The sequence below is a fragment of the Ursus americanus genome, chromosome 4, assembly GCF_024610735.1.
Source record: "Ursus americanus isolate L20-20 chromosome 4, mUrsAme1.1.p, whole genome shotgun sequence".
Taxonomy (NCBI): Eukaryota; Metazoa; Chordata; class Mammalia; order Carnivora; family Ursidae; genus Ursus; species Ursus americanus.
This window is the reverse complement of record NC_142130.1, coordinates 38,093,931-38,107,472: the sequence shown is the minus strand read 5'-3', so window position 1 is coordinate 38,107,472 and position 13,542 is coordinate 38,093,931. Positions and strand designations below refer to the sequence as shown.

The following is a 13,542-nucleotide window of genomic DNA, read 5'->3' as shown; positions in this document are numbered from 1 at the left end:
AGCAGAAATAGAGTATGGAGTCAATGTTTGGGAGTGGGGATGGGGTGGCCAGAAAGGAGGAAATAAATATGGAGCTGGGAAGGAAAAAGGCATGGGAGACAAAGGTGACTTTGCCTCTACTTCGGTCTTCGCTAAGATGATGGCATCTTGCCATGTGGCCCATGAGGTCCAGTTGATGCCTGCACGGGTGGGCCGACTTTCCTTTCACTTATTCATCTGTGAGTGCACACTGCCTTGTTCCAGGCGCTGCTCACGAATGGATCAATCACTAGCCTGTCAGCTGAGCTCATGAGCAGTGTCTTGTAAGAGGGGTAAGATGGAATAGCTCCTCATGGAGTTTACAGAATAGATAAAAAGCAGTTGTTTAAAAACACAAAAACAACACCACTCTGTAAATATCAAGTGTATATCAGTTATTCTAAAACTATATGACATGTACTCCCTCCTTTTGGGATCAGAGATGGTTTCCCAGAGGAAGTAACCTGGAGGCGAGTCACTCAGTGCCTGGATTTTCCCAGAAGGTCTCTCCACCTCTTGATTCTCCTCACTGTAGTTGATCCTTATGGATCTTGCAGAACACCAACTTTTTACCACTGTTTCCTTTTGGAAGCTTTACAGTGGCCTCGTTGTATGCAAATTTGAGTAGAGACCTAGTCTCCCTTTGGAGCCTCTTCTAGGCTATACACCCAGGCCTAGCTGCTGCTTTCTGGTGCCCAGAATGCCCTGGAGGCATCCCTGACCCCTTCGCTGACCCCTTCTGAATACCCAGGAAAGGGATCAGGACCTGAGCTTTAGCGTTTAATAGCTGCCTGTCCCTGGGCTACCCTTGGATTAGATCTGACGGTCACACTTTCTATTGCAAACATCAAACTGTAGAAAATTCCAATCCTGAAGCTGTTACAGAAAAAGTGAGACCAGAAGTTAGAAATTTAAAGCAAAAGAGATCTGTTTGATATCTAGGTCCTCTAACTCTAGACATGAGGATATCTAAGTGGTACACTAGTATTTTCTTCACTGCATTGCCTGCATCCTTTATATATTATGACTGCCTCTGCCTCTAAAAGGTGTCTGGAAATCTGACAGTAGTCCTTTGTGCCATCTTCATTACAGAGATGTCACCCTAGATATGCCTGGTGCAAATTATTCATAAAGACAGTGGTATAACAGTTGTGAGTGAGGAGAGGAGTGAGCACGTTCTGGTAATTGCAATATCCAGTCTCTGAATGAATGTTGGTTCCTTACAGAAGACGGTCACAGACTAGGAGGTCATTTTTGAGCTGCAGAGCCTCAAGATAAAAGCTTGAATATCATCATCCCTTGTTGTTTTAATAAACCGCAGCTTGCGGACTAATTTTTGCCTGTTTTTATTTGTGAAGGATAATACATTACCTGCAAAGGTAAAGATGAAATCTCTCTGCAGGAGCGTATCTTTTGTTGGGATCTGTCTGATTCGTAGAAAAAGTTGGGGGAGGGGAACATGTTAGTCTCCAAAATACTCTGCATCACATGCCTCAACTGTGTTCCTTGGGACCACAAAACAGAAACTCCCAGAAATCTTGATTTGCATCATAAAATAATGTCCAGAATTCTAGATAATACAGCAGAGATCTGTGTCCTATTTTGGGCGATTTATTCGATTTGAGGTTACAGGAAATGTGTGGGATGGTGCACGTCAGTAGGAGGAAGGAGAATGCAAAGGCATGAGTGGTGGTCATCACAGAACTTTGATGGGACCAGAGAAAGTAGTGTTGGGGGAGGGACCAGAAAGACCCAGCTAGCCCTGCGATGAACCAAGGTCTTCCCAAGGGAGAAACACAATCAGATCCGTGTTTTTGAAATCTCGTTCTGGCAGCTGGCAGTGAGAGGAATTAGGTAGACTCTGATTCCTAAAAACCCCAAATATGTCATCCCTCTGCCACCCCCCCCCCAAGTCCCTTCAGGTTCTATTGCTCCAGGAGCTCCTCCCAAGTTCTTTTAACAGAATTCTAAAAGAGCATCTCTCTGAATTTCTGTAAGAGTAGTCCTGAGAATTTGCAGGGGACTCTCCTGGAGTCTATACTTCCCTGAAGCTGCCAAGGGCTTTTGCATGCTCATAGTGGGAGCCTCCAGAGGCTAGTTTCCAGGCAGGCCTCCTTGCCTGTCTCAACCACTGGCAATGAGCATCTCTTTAAGCCCTGGGTCCGTGGTAAAGTCTGTGTATGTAGATGCCTGATGCAGAGTCTTAGCATATGAACACCCAAGAGATTTTAAGTGCTAACGGGATGGGTGAGATTTGGTGATTTTTTTTTTCTTTTGCTCAGCTGAATTTTTATATTTGCAGTACTTGGATAATAATCATTTTTTAAAAATTAAAGGAAATAAATTTAATTAGCACCTAATATTTGCAAGCACAGAGCAAACTCATGTAAGAAATGAGTTGCCCCAAAAGGGTTACATACTGCAGGGAAGTGCCCTTGTTTTCAGCAGGAAGGAGAGGCCTTGCAACAACAGGAAGCGCTGGGAGGCTGAGGAACCCAGGCTTCCAAGCAGAGCTGTTCTGGAAACAATGGCTGCCTGTGGCTCGGGAATATTGGGCAGGAAATGAAGGGATGCTGGGACAGGGGGTACAGCGAGGAGCTGATAAGCACTACCTGGCTGTTCTTCGCATGGACCTAGAGGGCCAACGATGAAGTTTGTTTTTTCTAAATGCTCATCTTTCATCAGCAAATTTGATTTTAGAAAAACACAGAAATTTAAAGAACCCATGGTGCCATAGGTCTGGAAACCATTAGGAAGCTGAACCTCCTGGGAAAACCAGAAGGTACAATAAGCAAGAGAAGGTATTTCTCACCCCCAGGGCACGGTACCCCCCACTCCCCACCCCCCACCCCCACCCCCACCCCCGGGTGGGGGTGGGGGTGGGGGTGGGGGAGGGGGCTGGAGTCTTCGGAGGGACTCACACCTTTTCAAGATAAGTTCCCGAGGACTCCCGGCATCCATAATAATAAAAATAACATTGAGGTAATAGGCGTTCAGTTATATATACCAAGGGAGATATGTATAAACCTTCTGAGACTGAAGTTTATATTTATTTAACACAAATTTCCATTCATACCGGCTGGGTAAGTTCAGGAGACGTTCGTACACGTAACAAACAAAAACAAAACTAACAAAAAACGAATGCTAAGGTTTTGCCCTGGAGGACCTAGGTAGACACCAGCAGGCGTGAGGACTTGAACACGCCCCCTAGAAGTCAAGTCCGCCTTCTCAGTCTGGAGCCCAGCTTCATCCAGGGAGTTCACGCGTCCCGGGATGTTAGACCTGGAGGGAACGTTAGCGGTCCTCTAGGGTCATCTAGATCAAAACACGCTCTTGGTACAGATGAAAGTCTGAGGCTGGGAGTGCCTGTCCCCCCCCCCCCCCCCGCCCCAAGGCATACAGCTGATTTATACGCTTTAACTGATTTCTGGTCTTCCCTGGGCCTGGGCTGTGCCTCAGTTTCCCTAGCTTGGAGTTCATGTTTATAAAATGTACTGGAAAGTGCATGAACTTGGGACTCAAACCGGCTTGTAATGGTACCCTAGCTTTGCCACTAGCTGTTCGATCGTGGACAAGTCATGCAACTGCCCTGAAGCTTAGCTGCCCGTCTATAAAATAGGACTAGGAATGCCTACAACTCAGGGTTGTGAGAATTAAATGAAATAATGATCATTAAGCGTGATACTCCACACAGCGTTTGATTAGTGCATCCCATGACCACCCACTGGGCATGCAAAAAAAAGAAAAATGTGGCCTGGACACACTCAGCTAAGAAAAAAAAGCACATTGTCCTCGTTCTTAAGATGATTGGTGTTAGTGAAGCATACCATTCAAGAAGTGGGTTTATTTTCCCTGTTTATCTCTTGTTACCCTGCTCAGCTCCCCACCCTTCCCCCCCCCACCCCCGGAGGCATATGTGGTCATCTTCTTTATCTATTACCAAGCTAGAGTCTCTACCCTGGCATCCCTAGAAGCAAGTGCCAAGGAAAGGAGGGGCTGCTGGTGCAGGAAATAAAACCTTGATCAGGTGACTGAAACTGACTGTGGCCTTCATGCAGTTAAATTGAAGATTTAAATGATTTATTGGCAATGAAAAGGAAAGTGATGCCTAGTAATATACCAGGGTGTGACTGAAAGGTCAGCCCCATGGAGTGATTGATGCCTGCCCCAAGAACAAAGTCAGACAGTAGAAAGGATGAGCCCAGAAGCTTCCATTTTCAGCAATGGGACAAGGTCCTTTTGTACTGTTCCCGTGTACAAGGTGAACCGGGCCAGCTAAGCCCCAGGCCATGGAGGGACTCCTGGGAGCCTTGTTTTCCCTGAATGCAGCCTCATCCAGTCCCACTCCTCATCTCTAGTCAGCACCATCCTTCCTCTGGACCAGAGCCGCCTCCCTCCGCCACCCCACCACCAGCTCCTCTGAGGCTGTGTCCACTTGCCCACTAACTCGCTGATGAAGTGTGGTCCCAGATATTTCACTGCCCTCAACCAGCCTTTTACCTCTGAGTCAGAAAGGCACTAGAGAAATTTCAGAAATCAGCTAGAAAAGAGTAAGCCTTCTCCCCTTCTCTTTCATCCATAACAAAGCTTAAGAGGTCCTCTCCACTAACCTTCATTTTTTTTTTTTTTTTCTTTTTGGAGCAAGAGGTTTGGGGTAAGTCTTTTCCCTCGTAGTATCTCCTCTCCCGGCCCAGCTTTCCCAAAGGACTATTCCTTGACAGGAAGAATCTGAGGGTTAGCTCTGATGAGGCAGCTGAGAGTCTGGTCCTAGAGCTGCCAGGATTAGACATCATCCTACAGGCAACAGGGAGCCCCTGAATGTTCCAGAGGAAGGGAGCTTTATCATCAAGTTAGTGTTTTAGAAAGATTTATCTGGCAGTGGAGATCAAGACAGAACAAAATCTTCCAGGGCTGTCATCAAAAACTCCCCCAATTTACCTGAACGCTTCTCCACCAGACTGGTCTAGTCAGCATTCCTGGAATTCACCACATTGTTTCTTGCTTTCCCACCTTGTTTATACCATTCCCTGCACCAGAAAGTGGGTGGCATGTATTAAGTGTTTATTATATGTCAGGCGCTTAACCAAGCATTCTGCGTGTATTGTAGTATATATTATATACATTACCTCACGCTGTATCATATCACATCACAGCATCTCCCATCACCGCCTCAAACCAGTGTCAAGAGTTCTTATGGCCTAGCCTGGATTTGTCCTTCTTTATCCACTACTGTCATACATGTGAGCCCTTCGGGGTGAGGGTCCTATCCCAGCAGCCTCTAGTGTGGTCCCCCTGTACCATCAGCACCCTATAAATGCACATAATCTCCTCTTTTTGTTCAACACCCCAAAGCCCTGCCTGCCCTCCCCCACCATGTGTAATCTCTTCAGGAGGACTTCTGTCACATTTTTTGTGCTTCTCTAGAGCCCTACACATAGTTTGCTTGATATTTTCATACGGGCCAAGTTACTTAATACCTCTGAACTTTAGCCTCCTCATTTATCAAGTAGGGGTGACTGCCTCCCTCACAAGCTGGTTGTGCATTGGGTACAAACAATGGATGAAAGTGTAGAGCCCAGGGGTCAGCACAAAGTAGGTGCACGGTAATTCCCATTCCTTTCTTGTCTTCCTGAGGACAAAGGTCTTGCTCACTTTTTGTCCTTTGGGCTAGATGGCTTCTCTATGCATTTTACTGAGAATCACTGTCACTGGGAAGGAGGGGGTGCTTTGATGGCAGCTGGGGCGAGTCAGGGTATGCACCAGAGGGAGGATCTGGACACTTCTAAGAGAAAGAGCTGATTTGACTTGGTATCTGAGTCGGTGTAAGTGGGAAGGGGAGGGCACTCCAGGATGCAGTCTGCCATTGTGAGCAGGTCTGGAACAGCGCTAGTCCTTGGCCACACCAGGCCAGCAGGGTAGGCAAATGTTTGTACTTAACAAGGAGTAATTATCTCAGTGGGGTCATCGGAGAAGATTTCAACATTTAGAAATTGCCTCACTGACTTCAGAAGGCCCTCTGGCTTCTTTAATGAAAGTTGTTTTTCAAAAACCTAGGTCTTTCTTTAAAAAAAATTATTTCTACCCCATCCTTATCACAGAAGATTCAGAAAAGCAAATTTTAAAATAGAGCAAAGCAAAAATCATTTGGTTTCTACCACCTAGAGGTAACTACTATTAACATTTCAGTGTGTGTTATTTTCTATCATCCAGGATTTGGGGAAGGGCGGCATAAGAGAGACTGGCACTTTGTAGTCTTTACATTCGTTTCTTGCTTTCCAGCGTGTTTATACTATCGGGTTTCTTTTGTTTATTCTTTAAAATCTTTTTCTAGTTTTATTGAGATATAATTGACATCACTATATGAGTTTAAGGTGTACAGAATAACGGTTGACTTACATATATTGTGAAATGATAACAGCAATACGTTTAGTTAGTATCCATCATCTTCTATAGCTGGGATAAAAAGAAAGCAGGAAAGAAAAAAAAATTTTTCTCTGTGATGAGAACTCTTAGGATTTACTCTCTTACCAACTTTCCTACATGGCATATGGCGCTGTTAACTAGAGTCATCGTGCTGAACGTTGTATCCCTAGTACTCATTTATCTTGTAACTGGAAGTATTTTGACCACTTTTCTCCAATTTCCTCTTCCCCTACTTTCTGCCTCTGGTAACTTCAGTTCTGATCTCTGTCTCTCTGAGTGTTGTTTTGTTTCTAAGATTCCACAGGTAAGGGGTATGGTACAGTATTTGTCCCCTGCTGACTTATTTCACTTAGCATTGTGCTCTTCGGGTCTACCTATGTTGTTGCAAATGGGAGGATTTCCTCCTTCCTTATGGCTGAAATAATATTCCTCTGTGTGTGTGTGTGTGTGTGTGTGTGTGTGTGTGTGTGTGTGTGTGTGTGTATACAACCCATTGATGGACACTTGGGTTGTTTTCATGCCTTGGCTATTGTAAATAATGGTGCTATGAACAGGCAGGTGCAGATATCTTTTGAAGTTAGTATTTTCATTTCCTTTGGAAATATTCCCAAAAGTGGAATTGTCGGATCATATGGCAGTTCTTTTTTTCTTAAACCCTCCATACTGTTTTCCATAGTGGCTGTACCAACTTGCAATCCCACCAACAGTGCACAAGTTTCTTTTTTTCTCTGCATCCACACCAGCATTTGTTATCTCCTATCTTTGTCATAATGGCCATTCTAACAGGCATGAGGGGATACCTCACTGCGGTGTTGATTTTCATTTCCCTGATGATGAAGATGTCGAATATCTTTTCATATGTCTGTTGGCCTTTCATAGATCTTCTTAGGAGAAATGTCTATTCAGGTCTTTTATCCCTTTTTTAATTGAACTTTTTGGTGTTTTGTTTTTTAGTTTATTTATTTTTGTTTTTGTTTTATTTTTTGCTTTTGAGTTACTGAGTTCTTTGCATACTTTGGGTATTAACCCCTAATCAGATATATGATTTGCAAATAATTTTTTTTCCATTCTGTAGGTTGTCTTTTCACTTGTTGATTATTTCTTTTGCTGTGCAGAAGTTTTTTAGCTTTATAAAGTCCAACTTGTTTATTTTTGACTTATATTGTTTGTGCTTTATGAATCATCTCCAAAAACTCATTGCTAAGATACATGTCAAGGAGCTTTCCCCCTATGTTTTCTTCTAAGAGTTTCGGGTCTTACATTTAAACTTAATTCATTTCAATTTAGTTTTTCTAAGCAGTGTAAGATAGGGGTCTGGTTTCATTCTTTCACATGTGAGTATCCAATTTTACCAACACCATTTATTGAAGAAACTGTCTTTTCTCTATTAAGTATTCTTGGCTCCCTTGTCAAATATTAGTTGACTGTATATACTTGGATTTATTCTAGGATCTCAATTCTGTTCCATTGATCTGTTTGTCTGTTTTTATGCCAGGACCATACTGTTTTGGTTACTGTAGCTTTACAGTATAGCTTAAAATCAGGAAGTGTTTTTCATTTTTTAATCAACATACATTACTTTTGTAACTTTTTCAAGACAAATTTTGAAATAGATATTAACCACTAGGTACTGAATGCCTAAGGCCTGCAATAGTAGAATTTCAGGCATTTGGGTAGTTAAGGGCAAGGACCCAGTCAGCTCTTCTCAAATGGTGTTTCCATATTGGCCACCAACTCATGATGAGGAGGCTTTTCCTATTCCTCCCCAAGTAGAATACTATGAAAAAAGCACAGGCTTTGGAGTCCATCTCACCTGGTTTGGGAACATAACTCTGGCATTTACTAGCTGTGTGATGTTGGGCAGCTTACCTAACCTAACAGAATCAACTTTCACGTCTTCAAAATGGAGAATTTCACCTATTTCATGGATTGGCTATGATTATAGAATGGAGAATGCTGTTTTTAGAAAAAGCATCTAATGCAGTGTCTGACACATAAGTGTGGGACCCAGGTATCCATAGAGCATGGAAAACCCAGCTGGAGAAAAATGACCTGTTCAGCAAAACATTTGGAGTGCTTGTGTTTTCAGTGCTATTCTGGATGGATGAGACCCAATACCGTCCTCAGTGCCTGCAAGGAGCTCACAACTTAGTGCTGGGTAAGGGTAGGCTTGCAGGAAATATTTGTTAAATTTCATTTTTTGTTGTTGTTAAATTTCACTTTTTATGAAATTTTTTTCCTTATAGTTCAAAACTCAAAAGTATAGAAGAATATTTAATGAGAAGTCTTCCTCTTACAGCCCTAGCCCACCCTCTAGGCCCTTCTCATGTAGGCAGCTAAACTTACGACTTCCTAATGTGTCCTTCCATAAATATTTAATGCACATACAAGTGAATTGCATGTCTATTCTTCTATCCTCTCTTTTTAAAGAACAGATGCTAGCGTACTGTCATGCTTGTCTGCACCTTGTTCTTTTTGCTCGACAATATACCTTGGAGACCACTCTATATCTGTACGTGAAAGTTTTCTCATTCTTTTAATAACTAGGTAGTATTTCACTGCCTGTATGTTCTATATTTATATAAGCAGCTTCCTATTGATGGACAATCTTGTGCTGTTACAAAAATTGCCGCAATGAAATAAGCTTGCCTATATGGAAATATCCTGGAATTGAGGTAATGAAAATGTGCTGAAATATGATGGTTGCTTAACTCTGTAATATACTCAAAACCACTTAACTATATGCTTTGAAAGGGTGAGTTTTACAGCATTTGAAATATATCGGAATATTTTAAAGATTACAAAAAAAAAAAAAAAAAAAAAAACCTTTCCTCCAAGGAAAACATGCCAAAGCCAGAATATATTTAAATTTTTTCCCCTGGAAAATTAGAAAGCTGTTAATTTGCTTTTTTGAAGAACAGAGAACATTATACTTCTTAAAATTAATACAGGTGTGCCTGGGTGGCTCAGTCGGTTGAGCCTATGACTCTTGGTTTTGGCTCAGATCATGATCTCAAGGTCGTGAGATCAAGCCCCGGTTGGCTCCGTGGTCAGGGCTGAGTCTGCTTGAGATTCGGTACCTCGGCCCCTCCCCACCCCCTATGCTGTCTTTCTCTCTTTCAAATAAATAAATAAAATCTTTTAAAAAATAAAATCAATACCACACATTTTCTAACTTTCCTTTAACTCTGCACTAGGCCAGGAGGAAGAGAATAGAAAGAAGTTACGAGAGAATCATAGGGGAAACTGGCGGGCGGGGGGGGGGGGGGACCTCTAGGCAAGCTGAGACTCACAGAGGCTAGAGAGAGAGCATGGGACAAAAAGCCTGAGTTGCAGGACAAAAAGGGTGGGACAGAAAGAAAGAGCAGGAGCTAGCAGAGAGAGAAGTGTCTGGGAGCCACCGGGACAGCTCTTAGATTCCCCCTGGGGTGGGGGGACGTTCTCTGCTGATCGCCAAGAATAATGGAAAAGTAATTGAATTCTTTGCTCCATCTCATGAAAAAAGGCCGTAGGATCATCTCATGCACAGCATAGCAATGCTGCTTAAGGACCTCACCCTCTGCCCTACGCACAGCGGCAGATTCTCAGAGAATTTCTTCCCTGTGCAGGGGCTTGTTCCCTTACTCTTTTACCCTTCTCCCGCAAGTATGAATTGTTCTTCACCTGTCCATAGCCCTTAGTCCTTTCTAGCACCTCAGTCAAGATGATGAAAACATCCTTCATTCCCGGAAGTTTCCCCAGGCCCTTCCCAATTCCTACCTCCTGCCTCTCCCTTGCTTTCTCCTACGATAAGTTAGTGTGCATTTGCTAATATAAACGGAAGCGTACAGTATGTACTCTTTTATAGTCTGGCTTCTATCACCCATCTGCTATATCATTCTTTTTTATAACTGAGCAGGATTCCACTGTGTGTCTACACCGTTAGACTTTCAAGATTAGGAATGCAGGACCCAGAGAGGGGATGAAATCTGGTTAGTAGATCCAAACAAAAATCCAGAACAGGGAGGAAAGAGGACCATGTTTTCCTAAAACCCAAATGCACCTTGCACTATGAAATCATATGGCTGCCATGAGCACATCAGTAACCAAGTAAAATTGTGCTTGTTCCAATCTCTGTCTACAGATCTGATCAGGTCCTGGCCACAAAGGGAACTGGGGCAGCTTAGCAGATATTACTCCTGGGGGGACTCAGAGAAATGATTTAACTGCTGGCCTTTTCTGCACTAAACCCTTGAAGAGGTTAGGAATTGAGGAAAGAGGTAGTGCCCCACCTTATTTAGAAGTATAAAATGTCTTTTAGTTGTACCCGATTGGATCAAATGAGACAAAGGACTTTAAAAGATTGTGTCAACTGTAAGGCATAAATCAAAGGCAGAGTTTTCTTTTCCATCAGAAACTACTTCAAGATTTATTTTGTGCTCAGATTAAAATTTAACATTTGAGATTGCTGATCCAGGAAAAACAAAACAAACAGGGTCTTCGAGAACCTTCAGTGAAACAGTTCAAAGAAGTTAAAACATTATGTCACAATCAGCAACTGCGTGGACCTCTGGAGGAGGAGACTTCGAGTTCTTTGGGTCCGTGATAAATCCTACAGAGCTAGCTCTGTGACCATGACCTCTAGCGTCACTCCTTCCCGTGCCCAAAGTGACGGTGAAAGTTTTCTTTCCATCTATCACCATTCAGCTATTTGGTGGCAAATTTCTACCCTGTCCAGAATCCTAAGGCGTCCCCAATTTGGGTGGACCCCAGGGACAACAGTCTAAAGAAATCTGAGACTCTGAGACTAAACTCTTAGTAGCCCCTGCAGCACCACGCACCAGTATTACCGTTAGACCCTTGCTGCCCTAAGTGTGGTCGGCAGGTGGGCAGTGTTCCCGTCATCTGGAAATTTCTTAAAAATGCAAATTCTTGACACTCTTCCCCCATTGGAACCCACATGTTAACAAGATCCCAATGGTTTGTGTCATTAAAAAGTATGAGAAGCTCATGTCAAGACTAGTGGTTCTTCAACCTTGGCACGTATCAGAATCTCCTGGAGGCAGCCACTGCTCGTGCACCTGCCCGGGGGGACGCAGTCTGAGAACCACTGCTCTGGCCCTAGAGCTAGATGATTACAGAGATTAAGTGGATCCTATCCCATTTGCTGAGTACGCTGGAGAATAACCACATCTTCCAGCTCAGCCTGAGACAAGAGTCCAGGAAAGCTAAAACTCCTCAGGGGCTGGGACCATGGCCTCCTCCCCTGAGTTGTTTAATATTGCCTCTTGTTTAAACAGAGCTGTGGACGAAAGGTTCTAGGGCCTCTGTATCAAAGCCAGAGTAAATTTATGGCAGAGGCTCCATCCGGGAATGTGTTTTCTCCACCTTTAAAACAAACAGACCCGCGGTGCCACAGCCAAGAGCTATGGTCCTGGGAGGGCCCTACCTGGGAATGGGGTAGGATGGGTTGGTGACCCTGCACTGCCCCTTCTGTAGAGTGTTTTATAAAGGCCCTTCAAGTTCAGGGCTTTTGTCTTGAGTCCTTCTTGGGAATGCTCAGAGCTCTAAAGTCTACTTGTGCCCTACATGGCCCAAAGTCCACATACCTTGGTACAGAGACACACTGTGGAACACACCAAGGCCAACCATAGCCCTGGGACTCTAACTCAAAGTCTGTACACTGTTGGATCCTGCTGCCCTTATGTTATGAAGACACACCTAAATGCATAGAAAAGAGACTTCAGACAAGCAAAATTATCTTCAAGTAGAAATATTTAACCAAAAAGGACGCAAAAGCCTTTCCAAATAGTAGAGATGAGTGTCAGCTGGTAAGAGGTTGATCCAGTCTTCCCTCATCACCCATTGGATGGGAGGAGGCAAATTATTTTCGCCAAGATTACATCTCACGAATTTTGAATTTATTTCATAAATGGGGTTCAAACAGAAATAATAACTGTCATTGTAGAATGCTTATTATATGTCAGGATCTGTGCTAAATGTTTATAGGCATCACTTCAATCCTAAGTATGAGGTAATATCACCATTATCCTCATTTTACAGATAGAGAAACAGAGAAACAGAATTATGACATTTGTATTTTGCTCAAGGTTACAAAGGCAGTTTGATATCCAAACATGTGTTCTCAACTGTAGCCCAAATGAGACAGGTTACAAAAACAACAGCTTGGTGTGGTAGGGAAAGAGGTGGCCGCGCTCTGCTCCCACCCCGTATTCCCTCATAGGGAGCCGTACTACCATGCAGCTCTCTGCTCTCAGTATTTCCAATCCCTCCCAAGTCCATTCCCTGCCCGCTTCCTACCCGGGGTAACTAAGAAGTTCTTCCCCAGTTTTGGTCATGAGAGACAGACCAAAACATGGACGTGTCCTGGGAGGGAATGGTCCTGGGGGTGCACGGCCTTTGAAAGATGGGTGGAATACTTGAAGTAGGACGAATTTGACTGAGCATTCAAAGTTACAGTTAGTAGTTGAAAGAAATGGTGGGGGAATTGTCCAGAGAATGTTGTAATAGGGACTCCGGGAAGAGTGTTGTGTCTAAATACCTGGTGTCTACTTACTAAAAGCCCAGCCCAACTTGGAATCGTGCGCAGGCACCATCAGGTACATTAAGCATTCATGGACTGGCGTTGCTCTAAGCCTAAAGCATTCATGGATTGGGTATATTTTGGGGGAGGCAGCACAGTGCTAACCCAAGCACTAGCTCATGGAGTTCCTACACCCCACCACCTCCACAACGGAAGACTTCGGTGCCCAAAGCTTTGCTAGCTCCATAAAAAACCACCATCCAGAGCACTCTCATGGAGGGACCTCAGGCGGATCTGTCCAGGGACCAAAGTGGCAAGTTACTTGCTGCTCTCTCCGTGCCATCCAAAAGGCCTGCAGCTGCCATTCTCTGGCACTGAGCTGGCTGGGCCAATCAGGGTCAGCCTTGAGGAGAGGTTGGCATATCCAGACTTTTCTACCTGGGCACTGAACTTCTGGAGTGGCAGGAATTCAAAAGGCCATGTTGGTTCCTTTTATGTGGTCCATTCAATCAGTGACTGGTTTGACCCATTCAGAGGTGTCCGTGGAGGGTGGTTCTCCGCCACCACCACACCTTTAA

The 13,542-nt window shown here is 43.9% G+C and overlaps 1 protein-coding gene across 1 annotated transcript in view; it reads left to right on the top strand.

The window, feature by feature from the left end:
• ARHGAP31 (Rho GTPase activating protein 31) overlaps positions 1–13,542 on the top strand; it is a 99,842-nt gene that overhangs the window by 45,602 nt on the left and 40,698 nt on the right. The window lies entirely within an intron of this gene.